At 47.8% G+C, this 19,425-nt stretch overlaps 50 non-coding genes across 50 annotated transcripts; all 50 read right to left on the bottom strand.

The window, feature by feature from the left end:
* Positions 1-58: 58 nt before the first annotated feature.
* trnat-agu (transfer RNA threonine (anticodon AGU)) lies at positions 59-132 on the bottom strand. The gene has a single exon. It is a non-coding gene; the product is annotated as a tRNA-Thr (tRNA).
* Positions 133-299: 167 nt separating this feature from the next.
* trnat-agu (transfer RNA threonine (anticodon AGU)) lies at positions 300-373 on the bottom strand. The gene has a single exon. It is a non-coding gene; the product is annotated as a tRNA-Thr (tRNA).
* Positions 374-616: 243 nt separating this feature from the next.
* trnat-agu (transfer RNA threonine (anticodon AGU)) lies at positions 617-690 on the bottom strand. The gene has a single exon. It is a non-coding gene; the product is annotated as a tRNA-Thr (tRNA).
* A 390-nt stretch (positions 691-1,080) lies between these two features.
* On the bottom strand, positions 1,081-1,170 carry trnar-ucu (transfer RNA arginine (anticodon UCU)). The gene is given in 2 exon segments: positions 1,081-1,116; positions 1,134-1,170. It is a non-coding gene; the product is annotated as a tRNA-Arg (tRNA).
* An 80-nt stretch (positions 1,171-1,250) lies between these two features.
* trnat-agu (transfer RNA threonine (anticodon AGU)) lies at positions 1,251-1,324 on the bottom strand. Its single transcript has one exon. It is a non-coding gene; the product is annotated as a tRNA-Thr (tRNA).
* A 390-nt stretch (positions 1,325-1,714) lies between these two features.
* trnar-ucu (transfer RNA arginine (anticodon UCU)) lies at positions 1,715-1,804 on the bottom strand. The gene is given in 2 exon segments: positions 1,715-1,750; positions 1,768-1,804. It is a non-coding gene; the product is annotated as a tRNA-Arg (tRNA).
* An 80-nt stretch (positions 1,805-1,884) lies between these two features.
* On the bottom strand, positions 1,885-1,958 carry trnat-agu (transfer RNA threonine (anticodon AGU)). Its single transcript has one exon. It is a non-coding gene; the product is annotated as a tRNA-Thr (tRNA).
* Positions 1,959-2,442: 484 nt separating this feature from the next.
* On the bottom strand, positions 2,443-2,516 carry trnat-agu (transfer RNA threonine (anticodon AGU)). Its single transcript has one exon. It is a non-coding gene; the product is annotated as a tRNA-Thr (tRNA).
* A 196-nt stretch (positions 2,517-2,712) lies between these two features.
* Positions 2,713-2,802, bottom strand: trnar-ucu (transfer RNA arginine (anticodon UCU)). The gene is given in 2 exon segments: positions 2,713-2,748; positions 2,766-2,802. It is a non-coding gene; the product is annotated as a tRNA-Arg (tRNA).
* An 80-nt stretch (positions 2,803-2,882) lies between these two features.
* trnat-agu (transfer RNA threonine (anticodon AGU)) lies at positions 2,883-2,956 on the bottom strand. Its single transcript has one exon. It is a non-coding gene; the product is annotated as a tRNA-Thr (tRNA).
* A 243-nt stretch (positions 2,957-3,199) lies between these two features.
* Positions 3,200-3,273, bottom strand: trnat-agu (transfer RNA threonine (anticodon AGU)). Its single transcript has one exon. It is a non-coding gene; the product is annotated as a tRNA-Thr (tRNA).
* Positions 3,274-3,757: 484 nt separating this feature from the next.
* On the bottom strand, positions 3,758-3,831 carry trnat-agu (transfer RNA threonine (anticodon AGU)). The gene has a single exon. It is a non-coding gene; the product is annotated as a tRNA-Thr (tRNA).
* Positions 3,832-4,074: 243 nt separating this feature from the next.
* trnat-agu (transfer RNA threonine (anticodon AGU)) lies at positions 4,075-4,148 on the bottom strand. The gene has a single exon. It is a non-coding gene; the product is annotated as a tRNA-Thr (tRNA).
* A 390-nt stretch (positions 4,149-4,538) lies between these two features.
* trnar-ucu (transfer RNA arginine (anticodon UCU)) lies at positions 4,539-4,628 on the bottom strand. The gene is given in 2 exon segments: positions 4,539-4,574; positions 4,592-4,628. It is a non-coding gene; the product is annotated as a tRNA-Arg (tRNA).
* An 80-nt stretch (positions 4,629-4,708) lies between these two features.
* Positions 4,709-4,782, bottom strand: trnat-agu (transfer RNA threonine (anticodon AGU)). Its single transcript has one exon. It is a non-coding gene; the product is annotated as a tRNA-Thr (tRNA).
* Positions 4,783-5,172: 390 nt separating this feature from the next.
* trnar-ucu (transfer RNA arginine (anticodon UCU)) lies at positions 5,173-5,262 on the bottom strand. Its single transcript is given in 2 exon segments — positions 5,173-5,208; positions 5,226-5,262. It is a non-coding gene; the product is annotated as a tRNA-Arg (tRNA).
* Positions 5,263-5,342: 80 nt separating this feature from the next.
* Positions 5,343-5,416, bottom strand: trnat-agu (transfer RNA threonine (anticodon AGU)). The gene has a single exon. It is a non-coding gene; the product is annotated as a tRNA-Thr (tRNA).
* Positions 5,417-5,583: 167 nt separating this feature from the next.
* Positions 5,584-5,657, bottom strand: trnat-agu (transfer RNA threonine (anticodon AGU)). Its single transcript has one exon. It is a non-coding gene; the product is annotated as a tRNA-Thr (tRNA).
* A 390-nt stretch (positions 5,658-6,047) lies between these two features.
* trnar-ucu (transfer RNA arginine (anticodon UCU)) lies at positions 6,048-6,137 on the bottom strand. Its single transcript is given in 2 exon segments — positions 6,048-6,083; positions 6,101-6,137. It is a non-coding gene; the product is annotated as a tRNA-Arg (tRNA).
* Positions 6,138-6,217: 80 nt separating this feature from the next.
* On the bottom strand, positions 6,218-6,291 carry trnat-agu (transfer RNA threonine (anticodon AGU)). The gene has a single exon. It is a non-coding gene; the product is annotated as a tRNA-Thr (tRNA).
* Positions 6,292-6,534: 243 nt separating this feature from the next.
* trnat-agu (transfer RNA threonine (anticodon AGU)) lies at positions 6,535-6,608 on the bottom strand. The gene has a single exon. It is a non-coding gene; the product is annotated as a tRNA-Thr (tRNA).
* A 390-nt stretch (positions 6,609-6,998) lies between these two features.
* Positions 6,999-7,088, bottom strand: trnar-ucu (transfer RNA arginine (anticodon UCU)). The gene is given in 2 exon segments: positions 6,999-7,034; positions 7,052-7,088. It is a non-coding gene; the product is annotated as a tRNA-Arg (tRNA).
* Positions 7,089-7,168: 80 nt separating this feature from the next.
* Positions 7,169-7,242, bottom strand: trnat-agu (transfer RNA threonine (anticodon AGU)). Its single transcript has one exon. It is a non-coding gene; the product is annotated as a tRNA-Thr (tRNA).
* Positions 7,243-8,043: 801 nt separating this feature from the next.
* Positions 8,044-8,117, bottom strand: trnat-agu (transfer RNA threonine (anticodon AGU)). Its single transcript has one exon. It is a non-coding gene; the product is annotated as a tRNA-Thr (tRNA).
* A 390-nt stretch (positions 8,118-8,507) lies between these two features.
* trnar-ucu (transfer RNA arginine (anticodon UCU)) lies at positions 8,508-8,597 on the bottom strand. The gene is given in 2 exon segments: positions 8,508-8,543; positions 8,561-8,597. It is a non-coding gene; the product is annotated as a tRNA-Arg (tRNA).
* An 80-nt stretch (positions 8,598-8,677) lies between these two features.
* trnat-agu (transfer RNA threonine (anticodon AGU)) lies at positions 8,678-8,751 on the bottom strand. The gene has a single exon. It is a non-coding gene; the product is annotated as a tRNA-Thr (tRNA).
* Positions 8,752-9,141: 390 nt separating this feature from the next.
* Positions 9,142-9,231, bottom strand: trnar-ucu (transfer RNA arginine (anticodon UCU)). The gene is given in 2 exon segments: positions 9,142-9,177; positions 9,195-9,231. It is a non-coding gene; the product is annotated as a tRNA-Arg (tRNA).
* An 80-nt stretch (positions 9,232-9,311) lies between these two features.
* On the bottom strand, positions 9,312-9,385 carry trnat-agu (transfer RNA threonine (anticodon AGU)). The gene has a single exon. It is a non-coding gene; the product is annotated as a tRNA-Thr (tRNA).
* Positions 9,386-10,092: 707 nt separating this feature from the next.
* trnar-ucu (transfer RNA arginine (anticodon UCU)) lies at positions 10,093-10,182 on the bottom strand. The gene is given in 2 exon segments: positions 10,093-10,128; positions 10,146-10,182. It is a non-coding gene; the product is annotated as a tRNA-Arg (tRNA).
* Positions 10,183-10,262: 80 nt separating this feature from the next.
* trnat-agu (transfer RNA threonine (anticodon AGU)) lies at positions 10,263-10,336 on the bottom strand. Its single transcript has one exon. It is a non-coding gene; the product is annotated as a tRNA-Thr (tRNA).
* A 390-nt stretch (positions 10,337-10,726) lies between these two features.
* Positions 10,727-10,816, bottom strand: trnar-ucu (transfer RNA arginine (anticodon UCU)). The gene is given in 2 exon segments: positions 10,727-10,762; positions 10,780-10,816. It is a non-coding gene; the product is annotated as a tRNA-Arg (tRNA).
* An 80-nt stretch (positions 10,817-10,896) lies between these two features.
* trnat-agu (transfer RNA threonine (anticodon AGU)) lies at positions 10,897-10,970 on the bottom strand. The gene has a single exon. It is a non-coding gene; the product is annotated as a tRNA-Thr (tRNA).
* A 484-nt stretch (positions 10,971-11,454) lies between these two features.
* On the bottom strand, positions 11,455-11,528 carry trnat-agu (transfer RNA threonine (anticodon AGU)). Its single transcript has one exon. It is a non-coding gene; the product is annotated as a tRNA-Thr (tRNA).
* Positions 11,529-12,012: 484 nt separating this feature from the next.
* On the bottom strand, positions 12,013-12,086 carry trnat-agu (transfer RNA threonine (anticodon AGU)). Its single transcript has one exon. It is a non-coding gene; the product is annotated as a tRNA-Thr (tRNA).
* A 706-nt stretch (positions 12,087-12,792) lies between these two features.
* Positions 12,793-12,882, bottom strand: trnar-ucu (transfer RNA arginine (anticodon UCU)). Its single transcript is given in 2 exon segments — positions 12,793-12,828; positions 12,846-12,882. It is a non-coding gene; the product is annotated as a tRNA-Arg (tRNA).
* An 80-nt stretch (positions 12,883-12,962) lies between these two features.
* On the bottom strand, positions 12,963-13,036 carry trnat-agu (transfer RNA threonine (anticodon AGU)). Its single transcript has one exon. It is a non-coding gene; the product is annotated as a tRNA-Thr (tRNA).
* Positions 13,037-13,520: 484 nt separating this feature from the next.
* On the bottom strand, positions 13,521-13,594 carry trnat-agu (transfer RNA threonine (anticodon AGU)). Its single transcript has one exon. It is a non-coding gene; the product is annotated as a tRNA-Thr (tRNA).
* Positions 13,595-14,300: 706 nt separating this feature from the next.
* trnar-ucu (transfer RNA arginine (anticodon UCU)) lies at positions 14,301-14,390 on the bottom strand. The gene is given in 2 exon segments: positions 14,301-14,336; positions 14,354-14,390. It is a non-coding gene; the product is annotated as a tRNA-Arg (tRNA).
* An 80-nt stretch (positions 14,391-14,470) lies between these two features.
* trnat-agu (transfer RNA threonine (anticodon AGU)) lies at positions 14,471-14,544 on the bottom strand. The gene has a single exon. It is a non-coding gene; the product is annotated as a tRNA-Thr (tRNA).
* Positions 14,545-15,104: 560 nt separating this feature from the next.
* trnat-agu (transfer RNA threonine (anticodon AGU)) lies at positions 15,105-15,178 on the bottom strand. Its single transcript has one exon. It is a non-coding gene; the product is annotated as a tRNA-Thr (tRNA).
* Positions 15,179-15,568: 390 nt separating this feature from the next.
* trnar-ucu (transfer RNA arginine (anticodon UCU)) lies at positions 15,569-15,658 on the bottom strand. Its single transcript is given in 2 exon segments — positions 15,569-15,604; positions 15,622-15,658. It is a non-coding gene; the product is annotated as a tRNA-Arg (tRNA).
* Positions 15,659-15,738: 80 nt separating this feature from the next.
* On the bottom strand, positions 15,739-15,812 carry trnat-agu (transfer RNA threonine (anticodon AGU)). Its single transcript has one exon. It is a non-coding gene; the product is annotated as a tRNA-Thr (tRNA).
* A 390-nt stretch (positions 15,813-16,202) lies between these two features.
* On the bottom strand, positions 16,203-16,292 carry trnar-ucu (transfer RNA arginine (anticodon UCU)). Its single transcript is given in 2 exon segments — positions 16,203-16,238; positions 16,256-16,292. It is a non-coding gene; the product is annotated as a tRNA-Arg (tRNA).
* An 80-nt stretch (positions 16,293-16,372) lies between these two features.
* trnat-agu (transfer RNA threonine (anticodon AGU)) lies at positions 16,373-16,446 on the bottom strand. The gene has a single exon. It is a non-coding gene; the product is annotated as a tRNA-Thr (tRNA).
* A 484-nt stretch (positions 16,447-16,930) lies between these two features.
* trnat-agu (transfer RNA threonine (anticodon AGU)) lies at positions 16,931-17,004 on the bottom strand. The gene has a single exon. It is a non-coding gene; the product is annotated as a tRNA-Thr (tRNA).
* A 706-nt stretch (positions 17,005-17,710) lies between these two features.
* trnar-ucu (transfer RNA arginine (anticodon UCU)) lies at positions 17,711-17,800 on the bottom strand. The gene is given in 2 exon segments: positions 17,711-17,746; positions 17,764-17,800. It is a non-coding gene; the product is annotated as a tRNA-Arg (tRNA).
* An 80-nt stretch (positions 17,801-17,880) lies between these two features.
* trnat-agu (transfer RNA threonine (anticodon AGU)) lies at positions 17,881-17,954 on the bottom strand. Its single transcript has one exon. It is a non-coding gene; the product is annotated as a tRNA-Thr (tRNA).
* A 560-nt stretch (positions 17,955-18,514) lies between these two features.
* trnat-agu (transfer RNA threonine (anticodon AGU)) lies at positions 18,515-18,588 on the bottom strand. Its single transcript has one exon. It is a non-coding gene; the product is annotated as a tRNA-Thr (tRNA).
* A 390-nt stretch (positions 18,589-18,978) lies between these two features.
* Positions 18,979-19,068, bottom strand: trnar-ucu (transfer RNA arginine (anticodon UCU)). The gene is given in 2 exon segments: positions 18,979-19,014; positions 19,032-19,068. It is a non-coding gene; the product is annotated as a tRNA-Arg (tRNA).
* Positions 19,069-19,148: 80 nt separating this feature from the next.
* trnat-agu (transfer RNA threonine (anticodon AGU)) lies at positions 19,149-19,222 on the bottom strand. The gene has a single exon. It is a non-coding gene; the product is annotated as a tRNA-Thr (tRNA).
* Between the last annotated feature and the right edge of the window lie 203 nt (positions 19,223-19,425).

Raw genomic sequence — 19,425 nt, 5'->3', positions numbered from 1 at the left:
AGTTGCTCTTCAGCATGAGGCTGAATGTCATGACCTAACAACTGCTTACATAAAGGAAAGGCACCGCTGGGATTTGAACCCAGGACTTCCTGTTTACTAGACAGGCGCTATGACCAGCTAAGCCACGGCGCCGCGCCATGGGACTCGAACCCACAACCTTTGAATGGCCACACACCTGCATCTAGAAGTCCAATGCGCTATCCATTGCGCCACGGAGCCCAGTATGTGTTAAAGTTTTGACAGTTGCTCTTCAGCAGGAGGCTAAATGTCATGACCTAACAACTGCTTACATAAAGGAAAGGCACCGCTGGGATTTGAACCCAGGACTTCCTGTTTACTAGACAGGCGCTATGACCAGCTAAGCCACGGCGCCGCGCCATGGCTTTTTACTGTGCATTGGTGTCATTAGTGAGGAGTGATGAATTTTGTTGTTTTCAAAGAAAAAATGACTCGGGTGGGACTCGAACCCACAACCTTTGAATGGCCACACACCTGCATCTAGAAGTCCAATGCGCTATCCATTGCGCCACAGAGCCCAGTATGTGTTAAAGTTTTGACAGTTGCTCTTCAGCAGGAGGCTAAATGTCATGACCTAACAACTGCTTACATAAAGGAAAGGCACCGCTGGGATTTGAACCCAGGACTTCCTGTTTACTAGACAGGCGCTATGACCAGCTAAGCCACGGCGCCGCGCCATGGCTTTTTACTGTGCATTGGTGTCATTAGTGAGGAGCGATGAATTTTGTTGTTTTCAAAGAAAAAACGACTCTGGTGGTACTCGAACCCACAACCTTTGAATGGCCACACACCTGCGTCTAGAAGTCCAATGCGCTATCCATTGCTCCACAGAGCCCAGTATGTGTTAAAGTTTTGACAGTTGCTCTTCAGCATGAGGCTGAATGTCATGACCTAACAACTGCTTACATAATAGAAAGGCACCGCTGGAATTTGAACCCAGGACTTCCTGTTTACTAGACAGGCGCTATGACCAGCTAAGCCACGGCGCCACGCCATGGCTTTTTACTGTGGATTGGTGTAATTAGTGAGGAGCGATGAATTTTGTTGTTTTCAAAGAAAAAACGACTCTGGTGGGACTCGAACCCACAACCTTTGAATGGCCACACACCTGCGTCTAGAAGTCCAATGCGCTATCCATTGCGCCACAGAGCCCAGTATGTGTTAAAGTTTTGACAGTTGCTCTTCAGCATGAGGCTGAATGTCATGACCTAACAACTGCCTACATAAAGGAAAGGCACCGCTGGGATTTGAACCCAGGACTTCCTGTTTACTAGACAGGCGCTATGACCAGCTAAGCCACGGCGCCGCGCCATGGCTTTTTACTGTGCATTGGTGTCATTAGTGAGGAGCGATGAATTTTGTTGTTTTCAAAGAAAAAACGACTCTGGTGGTACTCGAACCCACAACCTTTGAATGGCCACACACCTGCGTCTAGAAGTCCAATGCGCTATCCATTGCTCCACAGAGCCCAGTATGTGTTAAAGTTTTGACAGTTGCTCTTCAGCATGAGGCTGAATGTCATGACCTAACAACTGCTTACATAATAGAAAGGCACTGCTGGAATTTGAACCCAGGACTTCCTGTTTACTAGACAGGCGCTATGACCAGCTAAGCCACGGCGCCACGCCATGGCTTTTTACTGTGGATTGGTGTCATTAGTGAGGAGCGATGAATTTTGTTGTTTTCAAAGCAAAAACGACTCTGGTGGGACTCGAACCCACAACCTTTGAATGGCCACACACCTGCGTCTAGAAGTCCAATGCGCTATCCATTGCGCCACAGAGCCCAGTATGTGTTAAAGTTTTGACAGTTGCTCTTCAGCATGAGGCTGAATGTCATGACCTAACAACTGCTTACATAATAGAAAGGCACCGCTGGGATTTGAACCCAGGACTTCCTGTTTACTAGACAGGCGCTATGACCAGCTAAGCCACGGCGCCACGCCATGGCTTTTTACTGTGGATTGGTGTCATTAGTGAGGAGCGATGAATTTTGTTGTTTTCAAAGAAAAAACGACTCTGGTGGTACTCGAACCCACAACCTTTGAATGGCCACACACCTGCGTCTAGAAGTCCAATGCGCTATCCATTGCGCCACAGAGCCCAGTATGTGTTAAAGTTTTGACAGTTGCTCTTCAGCATGAGGCTGAATGTCATGACCTAACAACTGCTTACATAATAGAAAGGCACAGCTGGGATTTGAACCCAGGACTTCCTGTTTACTAGACAGGCGCTATAACCAGCTAAGCCACGGCGCCGCGCCATGGGACTCGAACCCACAACCTTTGAATGGCCACACACCTGCGTCTAGAAGTCCAATGCGCTATCCATTGCGCCACGGAGCCCAGTATGTGTTAAAGTTTTGACAGTTGCTCTTCAGCAGGAGGCTAAATGTCATGACCTAACAACTGCTTACATAAAGGAAAGGCACCGCTGGGATTTGAACCCAGGACTTCCTGTTTACTAGACAGGCGCTATGACCAGCTAAGCCACGGCGCCGCGCCATGGCTTTTTACTGTGCATTGGTGTCATTAGTGAGGAGTGATGAATTTTGTTGTTTTCAAAGAAAAAATGACTCTGGTGGTACTCGAACCCACAACCTTTGAATGGCCACACACCTGCGTCTAGAAGTCCAATGCGCTATCCATTGCTCCACAGAGCCCAGCGATGAATTTTGTTGTTTTCAAAGCAAAAACGACTCTGGTGGGACTCGAACCCACAACCTTTGAATGGCCACACACCTGCGTCTAGAAGTCCAATGCGCTATCCATTGCGCCACAGAGCCCAGTATGTGTTAAAGTTTTGACAGTTGCTCTTCAGCAGGAGGCTAAATGTCATGACCTAACAACTGCTTACATAAAGGAAAGGCACCGCTGGGATTTGAACCCAGGACTTCCTGTTTACTAGACAGGCGCTATGACCAGCTAAGCCACGGCGCCGCGCCATGGCTTTTTACTGTGCATTGGTGTCATTAGTGAGGAGCGATGAATTTTGTTGTTTTCAAAGAAAAAATGACTCGGGTGGGACTCGAACCCACAACCTTTGAATGGCCACACACCTGCGTCTAGAAGTCCAATGCGCTATCCATTGCGCCACAAAGCCCAGTTTGTGTTAAAGTTTTGACAGTTGCTCTTCAGCATGAGGCTGAATGTCATGACCTAACAACTGCCTACATAAAGGAAAGGCACCGCTGGGATTTGAACCCAGGACTTCCTGTTTACTAGACAGGCGCTATGACCAGCTAAGCCACGGCGCCGCGCCATGGCTTTTTACTGTGCATTGGTGTCATTAGTGAGGAGCGATGAATTTTGTTGTTTTCAAAGAAAAAACGACTCTGGTGGTACTCGAACCCACAACCTTTGAATGGCCACACACCTGCGTCTAGAAGTCCAATGCGCTATCCATTGCGCCACAGAGCCCAGTATGTGTTAAAGTTTTGACAGTTGCTCTTCAGCATGAGGCTGAATGTCATGACCTAACAACTGCTTACATAAAGGAAAGGCACCGCTGGGATTTGAACCCAGGAATTCCTGTTTACTAGACAGGCGCTATGACCAGCTAAGCCACGGCGCCGCGCCATGGGACTCGAACCCACAACCTTTGAATGGCCACACACCTGCATCTAGAAGTCCAATGCGCTATCCATTGCGCCACGGAGCCCAGTATGTGTTAAAGTTTTGACAGTTGCTCTTCAGCAGGAGGCTAAATGTCATGACCTAACAACTGCTTACATAAAGGAAAGGCACCGCTGGGATTTGAACCCAGGACTTCCTGTTTACTAGACAGGCGCTATGACCAGCTAAGCCACGGCGCCGCGCCATGGCTTTTTACTGTGCATTGGTGTCATTAGTGAGGAGTGATGAATTTTGTTGTTTTCAAAGAAAAAATGACTCGGGTGGGACTCGAACCCACAACCTTTGAATGGCCACACACCTGCATCTAGAAGTCCAATGCGCTATCCATTGCGCCACAGAGCCCAGTATGTGTTAAAGTTTTGACAGTTGCTCTTCAGCAGGAGGCTAAATGTCATGACCTAACAACTGCTTACATAAAGGAAAGGCACCGCTGGGATTTGAACCCAGGACTTCCTGTTTACTAGACAGGCGCTATGACCAGCTAAGCCACGGCGCCGCGCCATGGCTTTTTACTGTGCATTGGTGTCATTAGTGAGGAGCGATGAATTTTGTTGTTTTCAAAGAAAAAACGACTCTGGTGGTACTCGAACCCACAACCTTTGAATGGCCACACACCTGCGTCTAGAAGTCCAATGCGCTATCCATTGCTCCACAGAGCCCAGTATGTGTTAAAGTTTTGACAGTTGCTCTTCAGCATGAGGCTGAATGTCATGACCTAACAACTGCTTACATAATAGAAAGGCACCGCTGGAATTTGAACCCAGGACTTCCTGTTTACTAGACAGGCGCTATGACCAGCTAAGCCACGGCGCCACGCCATGGCTTTTTACTGTGGATTGGTGTAATTAGTGAGGAGCGATGAATTTTGTTGTTTTCAAAGAAAAAACGACTCTGGTGGGACTCGAACCCACAACCTTTGAATGGCCACACACCTGCGTCTAGAAGTCCAATGCGCTATCCATTGCGCCACAGAGCCCAGTATGTGTTAAAGTTTTGACAGTTGCTCTTCAGCATGAGGCTGAATGTCATGACCTAACAACTGCCTACATAAAGGAAAGGCACCGCTGGGATTTGAACCCAGGACTTCCTGTTTACTAGACAGGCGCTATGACCAGCTAAGCCACGGCGCCGCGCCATGGCTTTTTACTGTGCATTGGTGTCATTAGTGAGGAGCGATGAATTTTGTTGTTTTCAAAGAAAAAACGACTCTGGTGGTACTCGAACCCACAACCTTTGAATGGCCACACACCTGCGTCTAGAAGTCCAATGCGCTATCCATTGCTCCACAGAGCCCAGTATGTGTTAAAGTTTTGACAGTTGCTCTTCAGCATGAGGCTGAATGTCATGACCTAACAACTGCTTACATAATAGAAAGGCACCGCTGGAATTTGAACCCAGGACTTCCTGTTTACTAGACAGGCGCTATGACCAGCTAAGCCACGGCGCCACGCCATGGCTTTTTACTGTGGATTGGTGTCATTAGTGAGGAGCGATGAATTTTGTTGTTTTCAAAGAAAAAACGACTCTGGTGGGACTCGAACCCACAACCTTTGAATGGCCACACACCTGCGTCTAGAAGTCCAATGCGCTATCCATTGCGCCACAGAGCCCAGTATGTGTTAAAGTTTTGACAGTTGCTCTTCAGCATGAGGCTGAATGTCATGACCTAACAACTGCTTACATAATAGAAAGGCACCGCTGGGATTTGAACCCAGGACTTCCTGTTTACTAGACAGGCGCTATGACCAGCTAAGCCACGGCGCCGCGCCATGGGACTCGAACCCACAACCTTTGAATGGCCACACACCTGCGTCTAGAAGTCCAATGCGCTATCCATTGCGCCACAGAGCCCAGTATGTGTTAAAGTTTTGACAGTTGCTCTTCAGCAGGAGGCTAAATGTCATGACCTAACAACTGCTTACATAAAGGAAAGGCACCGCTGGGATTTGAACCCAGGACTTCCTGTTTACTAGACAGGCGCTATGACCAGCTAAGCCACGGCGCCGCGCCATGGCTTTTTACTGTGCATTGGTGTCATTAGTGAGGAGCGATGAATTTTGTTGTTTTCAAAGAAAAAACGACTCTGGTGGTACTCGAACCCACAACCTTTGAATGGCCACACACCTGCGTCTAGAAGTCCAATGCGCTATCCATTGCTCCACAGAGCCCAGTATGTGTTAAAGTTTTGACAGTTGCTCTTCAGCATGAGGCTGAATGTCATGACCTAACAACTGCTTACATAATAGAAAGGCACCGCTGGAATTTGAACCCAGGACTTCCTGTTTACTAGACAGGCGCTATGACCAGCTAAGCCACGGCGCCACGCCATGGCTTTTTACTGTGGATTGGTGTCATTAGTGAGGAGCGATGAATTTTGTTGTTTTCAAAGCAAAAACGACTCTGGTGGGACTCGAACCCACAACCTTTGAATGGCCACACACCTGCGTCTAGAAGTCCAATGCGCTATCCATTGCGCCACAGAGCCCAGTATGTGTTAAAGTTTTGACAGTTGCTCTTCAGCAGGAGGCTAAATGTCATGACCTAACAACTGCTTACATAAAGGAAAGGCACCGCTGGGATTTGAACCCAGGACTTCCTGTTTACTAGACAGGCGCTATGACCAGCTAAGCCACGGCGCCGCGCCATGGCTTTTTACTGTGCATTGGTGTCATTAGTGAGGAGCGATGAATTTTGTTGTTTTCAAAGAAAAAATGACTCGGGTGGGACTCGAACCCACAACCTTTGAATGGCCACACACCTGCGTCTAGAAGTCCAATGCGCTATCCATTGCGCCACAAAGCCCAGTTTGTGTTAAAGTTTTGACAGTTGCTCTTCAGCATGAGGCTAAATGTCATGACCTAACAACTGCCTACATAAAGGAAAGGCACCGCTGGGATTTGAACCCAGGACTTCCTGTTTACTAGACAGGCGCTATGACCAGCTAAGCCACGGCGCCGCGCCATGGCTTTTTACTGTGCATTGGTGTCATTAGTGAGGAGCGATGAATTTTGTTGTTTTCAAAGAAAAAACGACTCTGGTGGTACTCGAACCCACAACCTTTGAATGGCCACACACCTGCGTCTAGAAGTCCAATGCGCTATCCATTGCTCCACAGAGCCCAGTATGTGTTAAAGTTTTGACAGTTGCTCTTCAGCATGAGGCTGAATGTCATGACCTAACAACTGCTTACATAATAGAAAGGCACCGCTGGAATTTGAACCCAGGACTTCCTGTTTACTAGACAGGCGCTATGACCAGCTAAGCCACAGCGCCACGCCATGGCTTTTTACTGTGGATTGGTGTCATTAGTGAGGAGCGATGAATTTTGTTGTTTTCAAAGCAAAAACGACTCTGGTGGGACTCGAACCCACAACCTTTGAATGGCCACACACCTGCGTCTAGAAGTCCAATGCGCTATCCATTGCGCCACAGAGCCCAGTATGTGTTAAAGTTTTGACAGTTGCTCTTCAGCATGAGGCTGAATGTCATGACCTAACAACTGCTTACATAATAGAAAGGCACCGCTGGGATTTGAACCCAGGACTTCCTGTTTACTAGACAGGCGCTATGACCAGCTAAGCCACGGCGCCACGCCATGGCTTTTTACTGTGGATTGGTGTCATTAGTGAGGAGCGATGAATTTTGTTGTTTTCAAAGAAAAAACGACTCTGGTGGTACTCGAACCCACAACCTTTGAATGGCCACACACCTGCGTCTAGAAGTCCAATGCGCTATCCATTGCGCCACAGAGCCCAGTATGTGTTAAAGTTTTGACAGTTGCTCTTCAGCATGAGGCTGAATGTCATGACCTAACAACTGCTTACATAATAGAAAGGCACAGCTGGGATTTGAACCCAGGACTTCCTGTTTACTAGACAGGCGCTATAACCAGCTAAGCCACGGCGCCGCGCCATGGGACTCGAACCCACAACCTTTGAATGGCCACACACCTGCGTCTAGAAGTCCAATGCGCTATCCATTGCGCCACGGAGCCCAGTATGTGTTAAAGTTTTGACAGTTGCTCTTCAGCAGGAGGCTAAATGTCATGACCTAACAACTGCTTACATAAAGGAAAGGCACCGCTGGGATTTGAACCCAGGACTTCCTGTTTACTAGACAGGCGCTATGACCAGCTAAGCCACGGCGCTGCGCCATGGCTTTTTACTGTGCATTGGAGTCATTAGTGAGGAGTGATGAATTTTGTTGTTTTCAAAGAAAAAATGACTCGGGTGGGACTCGAACCCACAACCTTTGAATGGCCACACACCTGCATCTAGAAGTCCAATGCGCTATCCATTGCGCCACAGAGCCCAGTATGTGTTAAAGTTTTGACAGTTGCTCTTCAGCAGGAGGCTAAATGTCATGACCTAACAACTGCTTACATAAAGGAAAGGCACCGCTGGGATTTGAACCCAGGACTTCCTGTTTACTAGACAGGCGCTATGACCAGCTAAGCCACGGCGCCGCACCATGGCTTTTTACTGTGCATTGGTGTCATTAGTGAGGAGCGATGAATTTTGTTGTTTTCAAAGAAAAAACGACTCTGGTGGTACTCGAACCCACAACCTTTGAATGGCCACACACCTGCGTCTAGAAGTCCAATGCGCTATCCATTGCTCCACAGAGCCCAGTATGTGTTAAAGTTTTGACAGTTGCTCTTCAGCATGAGGCTGAATGTCATGACCTAACAACTGCTTACATAATAGAAAGGCACCGCTGGAATTTGAACCCAGGACTTCCTGTTTACTAGACAGGCGCTATGACCAGCTAAGCCACGGCGCCACGCCATGGCTTTTTACTGTGGATTGGTGTAATTAGTGAGGAGCGATGAATTTTGTTGTTTTCAAAGAAAAAACGACTCTGGTGGGACTCGAACCCACAACCTTTGAATGGCCACACACCTGCGTCTAGAAGTCCAAAGCGCTATCCATTGCGCCACAGAGCCCAGTATGTGTTAAAGTTTTGACAGTTGCTCTTCAGCATGAGGCTGAATGTCATGACCTAACAACTGCCTACATAAAGGAAAGGCACCGCTGGGATTTGAACCCAGGACTTCCTGTTTACTAGACAGGCGCTATGACCAGCTAAGCCACGGCGCCGCGCCATGGCTTTTTACTGTGCATTGGTGTCATTAGTGAGGAGCGATGAATTTTGTTGTTTTCAAAGAAAAAACGACTCTGGTGGTACTCGAACCCACAACCTTTGAATGGCCACACACCTGCGTCTAGAAGTCCAATGCGCTATCCATTGCTCCACAGAGCCCAGTATGTGTTAAAGTTTTGACAGTTGCTCTTCAGCATGAGGCTGAATGTCATGACCTAACAACTGCTTACATAATAGAAAGGCACCGCTGGAATTTGAACCCAGGACTTCCTGTTTACTAGACAGGCGCTATGACCAGCTAAGCCACGGCGCCACGCCATGGCTTTTTACTGTGGATTGGTGTCATTAGTGAGGAGCGATGAATTTTGTTGTTTTCAAAGCAAAAACGACTCTGGTGGGACTCGAACCCACAACCTTTGAATGGCCACACACCTGCGTCTAGAAGTCCAATGCGCTATCCATTGCGCCACAGAGCCCAGTATGTGTTAAAGTTTTGACAGTTGCTCTTCAGCATGAGGCTGAATGTCATGACCTAACAACTGCTTACATAATAGAAAGGCACCGCTGGGATTTGAACCCAGGACTTCCTGTTTACTAGACAGGCGCTATGACCAGCTAAGCCACGGCGCCACGCCATGGCTTTTTACTGTGGATTGGTGTCATTAGTGAGGAGCGATGAATTTTGTTGTTTTCAAAGAAAAAACGACTCTGGTGGTACTCGAACCCACAACCTTTGAATGGCCACACACCTGCGTCTAGAAGTCCAATGCGCTATCCATTGCTCCACAGAGCCCAGTATGTGTTAAAGTTTTGACAGTTGCTCTTCAGCATGAGGCTGAATGTCATGACCTAACAACTGCTTACATAATAGAAAGGCACCGCTGGAATTTGAACCCAGGACTTCCTGTTTACTAGACAGGCGCTATGACCAGCTAAGCCACGGCGCCGCGCCATGGCTTTTTACTGTGCATTGGTGTCATTAGTGAGGAGCGATGAATTTTGTTGTTTTCAAAGAAAAAACGACTCTGGTGGTACTCGAACCCACAACCTTTGAATGGCCACACACCTGCGTCTAGAAGTCCAATGCGCTATCCATTGCTCCACAGAGCCCAGTATGTGTTAAAGTTTTGACAGTTGCTCTTCAGCATGAGGCTGAATGTCATGACCTAACAACTGCTTACATAATAGAAAGGCACCGCTGGAATTTGAACCCAGGACTTCCTGTTTACTAGACAGGCGCTATGACCAGCTAAGCCACGGCGCCACGCCATGGCTTTTTACTGTGGATTGGTGTAATTAGTGAGGAGCGATGAATTTTGTTGTTTTCAAAGAAAAAACGACTCTGGTGGGACTCGAACCCACAACCTTTGAATGGCCACACACCTGCGTCTAGAAGTCCAATGCGCTATCCATTGCGCCACAGAGCCCAGTATGTGTTAAAGTTTTGACAGTTGCTCTTCAGCATGAGGCTGAATGTCATGACCTAACAACTGCCTACATAAAGGAAAGGCACCGCTGGGATTTGAACCCAGGACTTCCTGTTTACTAGACAGGCGCTATGACCAGCTAAGCCACGGCGCCGCGCCATGGCTTTTTACTGTGCATTGGTGTCATTAGTGAGGAGCGATGAATTTTGTTGTTTTCAAAGAAAAAACGACTCTGGTGGTACTCGAACCCACAACCTTTGAATGGCCACACACCTGCGTCTAGAAGTCCAATGCGCTATCCATTGCTCCACAGAGCCCAGTATGTGTTAAAGTTTTGACTGTTGCTCTTCAGCATGAGGCTGAATGTCATGACCTAACAACTGCTTACATAATAGAAAGGCACCGCTGGAATTTGAACCCAGGACTTCCTGTTTACTAGACAGGCGCTATGACCAGCTAAGCCACGGCGCCACGCCATGGCTTTTTACTGTGGATTGGTGTCATTAGTGAGGAGCGATGAATTTTGTTGTTTTCAAAGCAAAAACGACTCTGGTGGGACTCGAACCCACAACCTTTGAATGGCCACACACCTGCGTCTAGAAGTCCAATGCGCTATCCATTGCGCCACAGAGCCCAGTATGTGTTAAAGTTTTGACAGTTGCTCTTCAGCATGAGGCTGAATGTCATGACCTAACAACTGCTTACATAATAGAAAGGCACCGCTGGGATTTGAACCCAGGACTTCCTGTTTACTAGACAGGCGCTATGACCAGCTAAGCCACGGCGCCACGCCATGGCTTTTTACTGTGGATTGGTGTCATTAGTGAGGAGCGATGAATTTTGTTGTTTTCAAAGAAAAAACGACTCTGGTGGTACTCGAACCCACAACCTTTGAATGGCCACACACCTGCGTCTAGAAGTCCAATGCGCTATCCATTGCGCCACAGAGCCCAGTATGTGTTAAAGTTTTGACAGTTGCTCTTCAGCATGAGGCTGAATGTCATGACCTAACAACTGCTTACATAATAGAAAGGCACAGCTGGGATTTGAACCCAGGACTTCCTGTTTACTAGACAGGCGCTATAACCAGCTAAGCCACGGCGCCGCGCCATGGGACTCGAACCCACAACCTTTGAATGGCCACACACCTGCGTCTAGAAGTCCAATGCGCTATCCATTGCGCCACGGAGCCCAGTATGTGTTAAAGTTTTGACAGTTGCTCTTCAGCATGAGGCTGAATGTCATGACCTAACAACTGCTTACATAATAGAAAGGCACCGCTGGGATTTGAACCCAGGACTTCCTGTTTACTAGACAGGCGCTATGACCAGCTAAGCCACGGCGCCACGCCATGGCTTTTTACTGTGGATTGGTGTCATTAGTGAGGAGCGATGAATTTTGTTGTTTTCAAAGAAAAAACGACTCTGGTGGTACTCGAACCCACAACCTTTGAATGGCCACACACCTGCGTCTAGAAGTCCAATGCGCTATCCATTGCGCCACAGAGCCCAGTATGTGTTAAAGTTTTGACAGTTGCTCTTCAGCATGAGGCTGAATGTCATGACCTAACAACTGCTTACATAATAGAAAGGCACAGCTGGGATTTGAACCCAGGACTTCCTGTTTACTAGACAGGCGCTATAACCAGCTAAGCCACGGCGCCGCGCCATGGGACTCGAACCCACAACCTTTGAATGGCCACACACCTGCGTCTAGAAGTCCAATGCGCTATCCATTGCGCCACGGAGCCCAGTATGTGTTAAAGTTTTGACAGTTGCTCTTCAGCAGGAGGCTAAATGTCATGACCTAACAACTGCTTACATAAAGGAAAGGCACCGCTGGGATTTGAACCCAGGACTTCCTGTTTACTAGACAGGCGCTATGACCAGCTAAGCCACGGCGCCGCGCCATGGCTTTTTACTGTGCATTGGTGTCATTAGTGAGGAGTGATGAATTTTGTTGTTTTCAAAGAAAAAATGACTCGGGTGGGACTCGAACCCACAACCTTTGAATGGCCACACACCTGCATCTAGAAGTCCAATGCGCTATCCATTGCGCCACAGAGCCCAGTATGTGTTAAAGTTTTGACAGTTGCTCTTCAGCAGGAGGCTAAATGTCATGACCTAACAACTGCTTACATAAAGGAAAGGCACGCCGGGATTTGAACCCAGGACTTCCTGTTTACTAGACAGGCGCTATGACCAGCTAAGCCACGGCGCCGCGCCATGGCTTTTTACTGTGCATTGGTGTCATTAGTGAGGAGCGATGAATTTTGTTGTTTTCAAAGAAAAAACGACTCTGGTGGTACTCGAACCCACAACCTTTGAATGGCCACACACCTGCGTCTAGAAGTCCAATGCGCTATCCATTGCTCCACAGAGCCCAGTATGTGTTAAAGTTTTGACAGTTGCTCTTCAGCATGAGGCTGAATGTCATGACCTAACAACTGCTTACATAATAGAAAGGCACCGCTGGAATTTGAACCCAGGACTTCCTGTTTACTAGACAGGCGCTATGACCAGCTAAGCCACGGCGCCACGCCATGGCTTTTTACTGTGGATTGGTGTAATTAGTGAGGAGCGATGAATTTTGTTGTTTTCAAAGAAAAAACGACTCTGGTGGGACTCGAACCCACAACCTTTGAATGGCCACACACCTGCGTCTAGAAGTCCAATGCGCTATCCATTGCGCCACAGAGCCCAGTATGTGTTAAAGTTTTGACAGTTGCTCTTCAGCATGAGGCTGAATGTCATGACCTAACAACTGCTTACATAATAGAAAGGCACCGCTGGGATTTGAACCCAGGACTTCCTGTTTACTAGACAGGCGCTATGACCAGCTAAGCCACGGCGCCACGCCATGGCTTTTTACTGTGGATTGGTGTCATTAGTGAGGAGCGATGAATTTTGTTGTTTTCAAAGAAAAAACGACTCTGGTGGTACTCGAACCCACAACCTTTGAATGGCCACACACCTGCGTCTAGAAGTCCAATGCGCTATCCATTGCGCCACAGAGCCCAGTATGTGTTAAAGTTTTGACAGTTGCTCTTCAGCATGAGGCTGAATGTCATGACCTAACAACTGCTTACATAATAGAAAGGCACAGCTGGGATTTGAACCCAGGACTTCCTGTTTACTAGACAGGCGCTATAACCAGCTAAGCCACGGCGCCGCGCCATGGGACTCGAACCCACAACCTTTGAATGGCCACACACCTGCGTCTAGAAGTCCAATGCGCTATCCATTGCGCCACGGAGCCCAGTATGTGTTAAAGTTTTGACAGTTGCTCTTCAGCAGGAGGCTAAATGTCATGACCTAACAACTGCTTACATAAAGGAAAGGCACCGCTGGGATTTGAACCCAGGACTTCCTGTTTACTAGACAGGCGCTATGACCAGCTAAGCCACGGCGCCGCGCCATGGCTTTTTACTGTGCATTGGTGTCATTAGTGAGGAGTGATGAATTTTGTTGTTTTCAAAGAAAAAATGACTCGGGTGGGACTCGAACCCACAACCTTTGAATGGCCACACACCTGCATCTAGAAGTCCAATGCGCTATCCATTGCGCCACAGAGCCCAGTATGTGTTAAAGTTTTGACAGTTGCTCTTCAGCAGGAGGCTAAATGTCATGACCTAACAACTGCTTACATAAAGGAAAGGCACGCCGGGATTTGAACACAGGACTTCCTGTTTACTAGACAGGCGCTATGACCAGCTAAGCCACGGCGCCGCGCCATGGCTTTTTACTGTGCATTGGTGTCATTAGTGAGGAGCGATGAATTTTGTTGTTTTCAAAGAAAAAACAACTCTGGTGGTACTCGAACCCACAACCTTTGAATGGCCACACACCTGCGTCTAGAAGTCCAATGCACTATCCATTGCTCCACAGAGCCCAGTATGTGTTAAAGTTTTGACAGTTGCTCTTCAGCATGAGGCTGAATGTCATGACCTAACAACTGCTTACATAATAGAAAGGCACCGCTGGAATTTGAACCCAGGACTTCCTGTTTACTAGACAGGCGCTATGACCAGCTAAGCCACGGCGCCACGCCATGGCTTTTTACTGTGGATTGGTGTAATTAGTGAGGAGCGATGAATTTTGTTGTTTTCAAAGAAAAAACGACTCTGGTGGGACTCGAACCCACAACCTTTGAATGGCCACACACCTGCGTCTAGAAGTCCAATGCGCTATCCATTGCGCCACAGAGCCCAGTATGTGTTAAAGTTTTGACAGTTGCTCTTCAGCATGAGGCTGAATGTCATGACCTAACAACTGCTTACATAATAGAAAGGCACCGCTGGGATTTGAACCCAGGACTTCCTGTTTACTAGACAGGCGCTATGACCAGCTAAGCCACGGCGCCGCGCCATGGCTTTTTACTGTGCATTGGTGTCATTAGTGAGGAGCGAGGAATTTTGTTGTTTTCAAAGAAAAAACGACTCTGGTGGTACTCGAACCCACAACCTTTGAATGGCCACACACCTGCGTCTAGAAGTCCAATGCGCTATCCATTGCGCCACAGAGCCCAGTATGTGTTAAAGTTTTGACAGTTGCTCTTCAGCATGAGGCTGAATGTCATGACCTAACAACTGCTTACATAAAGGAAAGGCACCGCTGGGATTTGAACCCAGGAATTCCTGTTTACTAGACAGGCGCTATGACCAGCTAAGCCACGGCGCCGCGCCATGGCTTTTTACTGTGCATTGGTGTCATTAGTGAGGAGTGATGAATTTTGTTGTTTTCAAAGAAAAAATGACTCGGGTGGGACTCGAACCCACAACCTTTGAATGGCCACACACCTGCATCTAGAAGTCCAATGCGCTATCCATTGCGCCACAGAGCCCAGTATGTGTTAAAGTTTTGACAGTTGCTCTTCAGCAGGAGGCTAAATGTCATGACCTAACAACTGCTTACATAAAGGAAAGGCACCGCTGGGATTTGAACCCAGGACTTCCTGTTTACTAGACAGGCGCTATGACCAGCTAAGCCACGGCGCCGCGCCATGGCTTTTTACTGTGCATTGGTGTCATTAGTGAGGAGCGATGAATTTTGTTGTTTTCAAAGAAAAAACGACTCTGGTGGTACTCGAACCCACAACCTTTGAATGGCCACACACCTGCGTCTAGAAGTCCAATGCGCTATCCATTGCTCCACAGAGCCCAGTATGTGTTAAAGTTTTGACAGTTGCTCTTCAGCATGAGGCTGAATGTCATGACCTAACAACTGCTTACATAATAGAAAGGCACCGCTGGAATTTGAACCCAGGACTTCCTGTTTACTAGACAGGCGCTATGACCAGCTAAGCCACGGCGCCACGCCATGGCTTTTTACTGTGGATTGGTGTAATTAGTGAGGAGCGATGAATTTTGTTGTTTTCAAAGAAAAAACGACTCTGGTGGGACTCGAACCCACAACCTTTGAATGGCCACACACCTGCGTCTAGAAGTCCAATGCGCTATCCATTGCGCCACAGAGCCCAGTATGTGTTAAAGTTTTGACAGTTGCTCTTCAGCATGAGGCTGAATGTCATGACCTAACAACTGCCTACATAAAGGAAAGGCACCGCTGGGATTTGAACCCAGGACTTCCTGTTTACTAGACAGGCGCTATGACCAGCTAAGCCACGGCGCCGCGCCATGGCTTTTTACTGTGCATTGGTGTCATTAGTGAGGAGCGATGAATTTTGTTGTTTTCAAAGAAAAAACGACTCTGGTGGTACTCGAACCCACAACCTTTGAATGGCCACACACCTGCGTCTAGAAGTCCAATGCGCTATCCATTGCTCCACAGAGCCCAGTATGTGTTAAAGTTTTGACAGTTGCTCTTCAGCATGAGGCTGAATGTCATGACCTAACAACTGCTTACATAATAGAAAGGCACCGCTGGAATTTGAACCCAGGACTTCCTGTTTACTAGACAGGCGCTATGACCAGCTAAGCCACGGCGCCACGCCATGGCTTTTTACTGTGGATTGGTGTCATTAGTGAGGAGCGATGAATTTTGTTGTTTTCAAAGCAAAAACGACTCTGGTGGGACTCGAACCCACAACCTTTGAATGGCCACACACCTGCGTCTAGAAGTCCAATGCGCTATCCATTGCGCCACAGAGCCCAGTATGTGTTAAAGTTTTGACAGTTGCTCTTCAGCATGAGGCTGAATGTCATGACCTAACAACTGCTTACATAATAGAAAGGCACCGCTGGGATTTGAACCCAGGACTTCCTGTTTACTAGACAGGCGCTATGACCAGCTAAGCCACGGCGCCACGCCATGGCTTTTTACTGTGGATTGGTGTCATTAGTGAGGAGCGATGAATTTTGTTGTTTTCAAAGAAAAAACGACTCTGGTGGTACTCGAACCCACAACCTTTGAATGGCCACACACCTGCGTCTAGAAGTCCAATGCGCTATCCATTGCGCCACAGAGCCCAGTATGTGTTAAAGTTTTGACAGTTGCTCTTCAGCATGAGGCTGAATGTCATGACCTAACAACTGCTTACATAATAGAAAGGCACAGCTGGGATTTGAACCCAGGACTTCCTGTTTACTAGACAGGCGCTATAACCAGCTAAGCCACGGCGCCGCGCCATGGGACTCGAACCCACAACCTTTGAATGGCCACACACCTGCGTCTAGAAGTCCAATGCGCTATCCATTGCGCCACGGAGCCCAGTATGTGTTAAAGTTTTGACAGTTGCTCTTCAGCAGGAGGCTAAATGTCATGACCTAACAACTGCTTACATAAAGGAAAGGCACCGCTGGGATTTGAACCCAGGACTTCCTGTTTACTAGACAGGCGCTATGACCAGCTAAGCCACGGCGCCGCGCCATGGCTTTTTACTGTGCATTGGTGTCATTAGTGAGGAGTGATGAATTTTGTTGTTTTCAAAGAAAAAATGACTCGGGTGGGACTCGAACCCACAACCTTTGAATGGCCACACACCTGCATCTAGAAGTCCAATGCGCTATCCATTGCGCCACAGAGCCCAGTATGTGTTAAAGTTTTGACAGTTGCTCTTCAGCAGGAGGCTAAATGTCATGACCTAACAACTGCTTACATAAAGGAAAGGCACGCCGGGATTTGAACCCAGGACTTCCTGTTTACTAGACAGGCGCTATGACCAGCTAAGCCACGGCGCCGCGCCATGGCTTTTTACTGTGCATTGGTGTCATTAGTGAGGAGCGATGAATTTTGTTGTTTTCAAAGAAAAAACAACTCTGGTGGTACTCGAACCCACAACCTTTGAATGGCCACACACCTGCGTCTAGAAGTCCAATGCACTATCCATTGCTCCACAGAGCCCAGTATGTGTTAAAGTTTTGACAGTTGCTCTTCAGCATGAGGCTGAATGTCATGACCTAACAACTGCTTACATAATAGAAAGGCACCGCTGGAATTTGAACCCAGGACTTCCTGTTTACTAGACAGGCGCTATGACCAGCTAAGCCACGGCGCCACGCCATGGCTTTTTACTGTGGATTGGTGTAATTAGTGAGGAGCGATGAATTTTGTTGTTTTCAAAGAAAAAACGACTCTGGTGGGACTCGAACCCACAACCTTTGAATGGCCACACACCTGCGTCTAGAAGTCCAATGCGCTATCCATTGCGCCACAGAGCCCAGTATGTGTTAAAGTTTTGACAGTTGCTCTTCAGCATGAGGCTGAATGTCATGACCTAACAACTGCTTACATAATAGAAAGGCACCGCTGGGATTTGAACCCAGGACTTCCTGTTTACTAGACAGGCGCTATGACCAGCTAAGCCACGGCGCCGCGCCATGGCTTTTTACTGTGCATTGGTGTCATTAGTGAGGAGCGATGAATTTTGTTGTTTTCAAAGAAAAAACGACTCTGGTGGTACTCGAACCCACAACCTTTGAATGGCCACACACCTGCGTCTAGAAGTCCAATGCGCTATCCATTGCGCCACAGAGCCCAGTATGTGTTAAAGTTTTGACAGTTGCTCTTCAGCATGAGGCTGAATGTCATGACCTAACAACTGCTTACATAAAGGAAAGGCACCGCTGGGATTTGAACCCAGGAATTCCTGTTTACTAGACAGGCGCTATGACCAGCTAAGCCACGGCGCCGCGCCATGGCTTTTTACTGTGCATTGGTGTCATTAGTGAGGAGTGATGAATTTTGTTGTTTTCAAAGAAAAAATGACTCGGGTGGGACTCGAACCCACAACCTTTGAATGGCCACACACCTGCATCTAGAAGTCCAATGCGCTATCCATTGCGCCACAGAGCCCAGTATGTGTTAAAGTTTTGACAGTTGCTCTTCAGCAGGAGGCTAAATGTCATGACCTAACAACTGCTTACATAAAGGAAAGGCACCGCTGGGATTTGAACCCAGGACTTCCTGTTTACTAGACAGGCGCTATGACCAGCTAAGCCACGGCGCCGCGCCATGGCTTTTTACTGTGCATTGGTGTCATTAGTGAGGAGCGATGAATTTTGTTGTTTTCAAAGAAAAAACGACTCTGGTGGTACTCGAACCCACAACCTTTGAATGGCCACACACCTGCGTCTAGAAGTCCAATGCGCTATCCATTGCTCCACAGAGCCCAGTATGTGTTAAAGTTTTGACAGTTGCTCTTCAGCATGAGGCTGAATGTCATGACCTAACAACTGCTTACATAATAGAAAGGCACCGCTGGAATTTGAACCCAGGACTTCCTGTTTACTAGACAGGCGCTATGACCAGCTAAGCCACGGCGCCACGCCATGGCTTTTTACTGTGGATTGGTGTAATTAGTGAGGAGCGATGAATTTTGTTGTTTTCAAAGAAAAAACGACTCTGGTGGGACTCGAACCCACAACCTTTGAATGGCCACACACCTGCGTCTAGAAGTCCAATGCGCTATCCATTGCGCCACAGAGCCCAGTATGTGTTAAAGTTTTGACAGTTGCTCTTCAGCATGAGGCTGAATGTCATGACCTAACAACTGCCTACATAAAGGAAAGGCACCGCTGGGATTTGAACCCAGGACTTCCTGTTTACTAGACAGGCGCTATGACCAGCTAAGCCACGGCGCCGCGCCATGGCTTTTTACTGTGCATTGGTGTCATTAGTGAGGAGCGATGAATTTTGTTGTTTTCAAAGAAAAAACGACTCTGGTGGTACTCGAACCCACAACCTTTGAATGGCCACACACCTGCGTCTAGAAGTCCAATGCGCTATCCATTGCTCCACAGAGCCCAGTATGTGTTAAAGTTTTGACAGTTGCTCTTCAGCATGA

Source organism: Brachyhypopomus gauderio, chromosome 7, assembly GCF_052324685.1.
Source record: "Brachyhypopomus gauderio isolate BG-103 chromosome 7, BGAUD_0.2, whole genome shotgun sequence".
NCBI lineage: Eukaryota > Metazoa > Chordata > Actinopteri > Gymnotiformes > Hypopomidae > Brachyhypopomus > Brachyhypopomus gauderio.
This window is presented reverse-complemented; position numbering and strand designations above follow the sequence as displayed.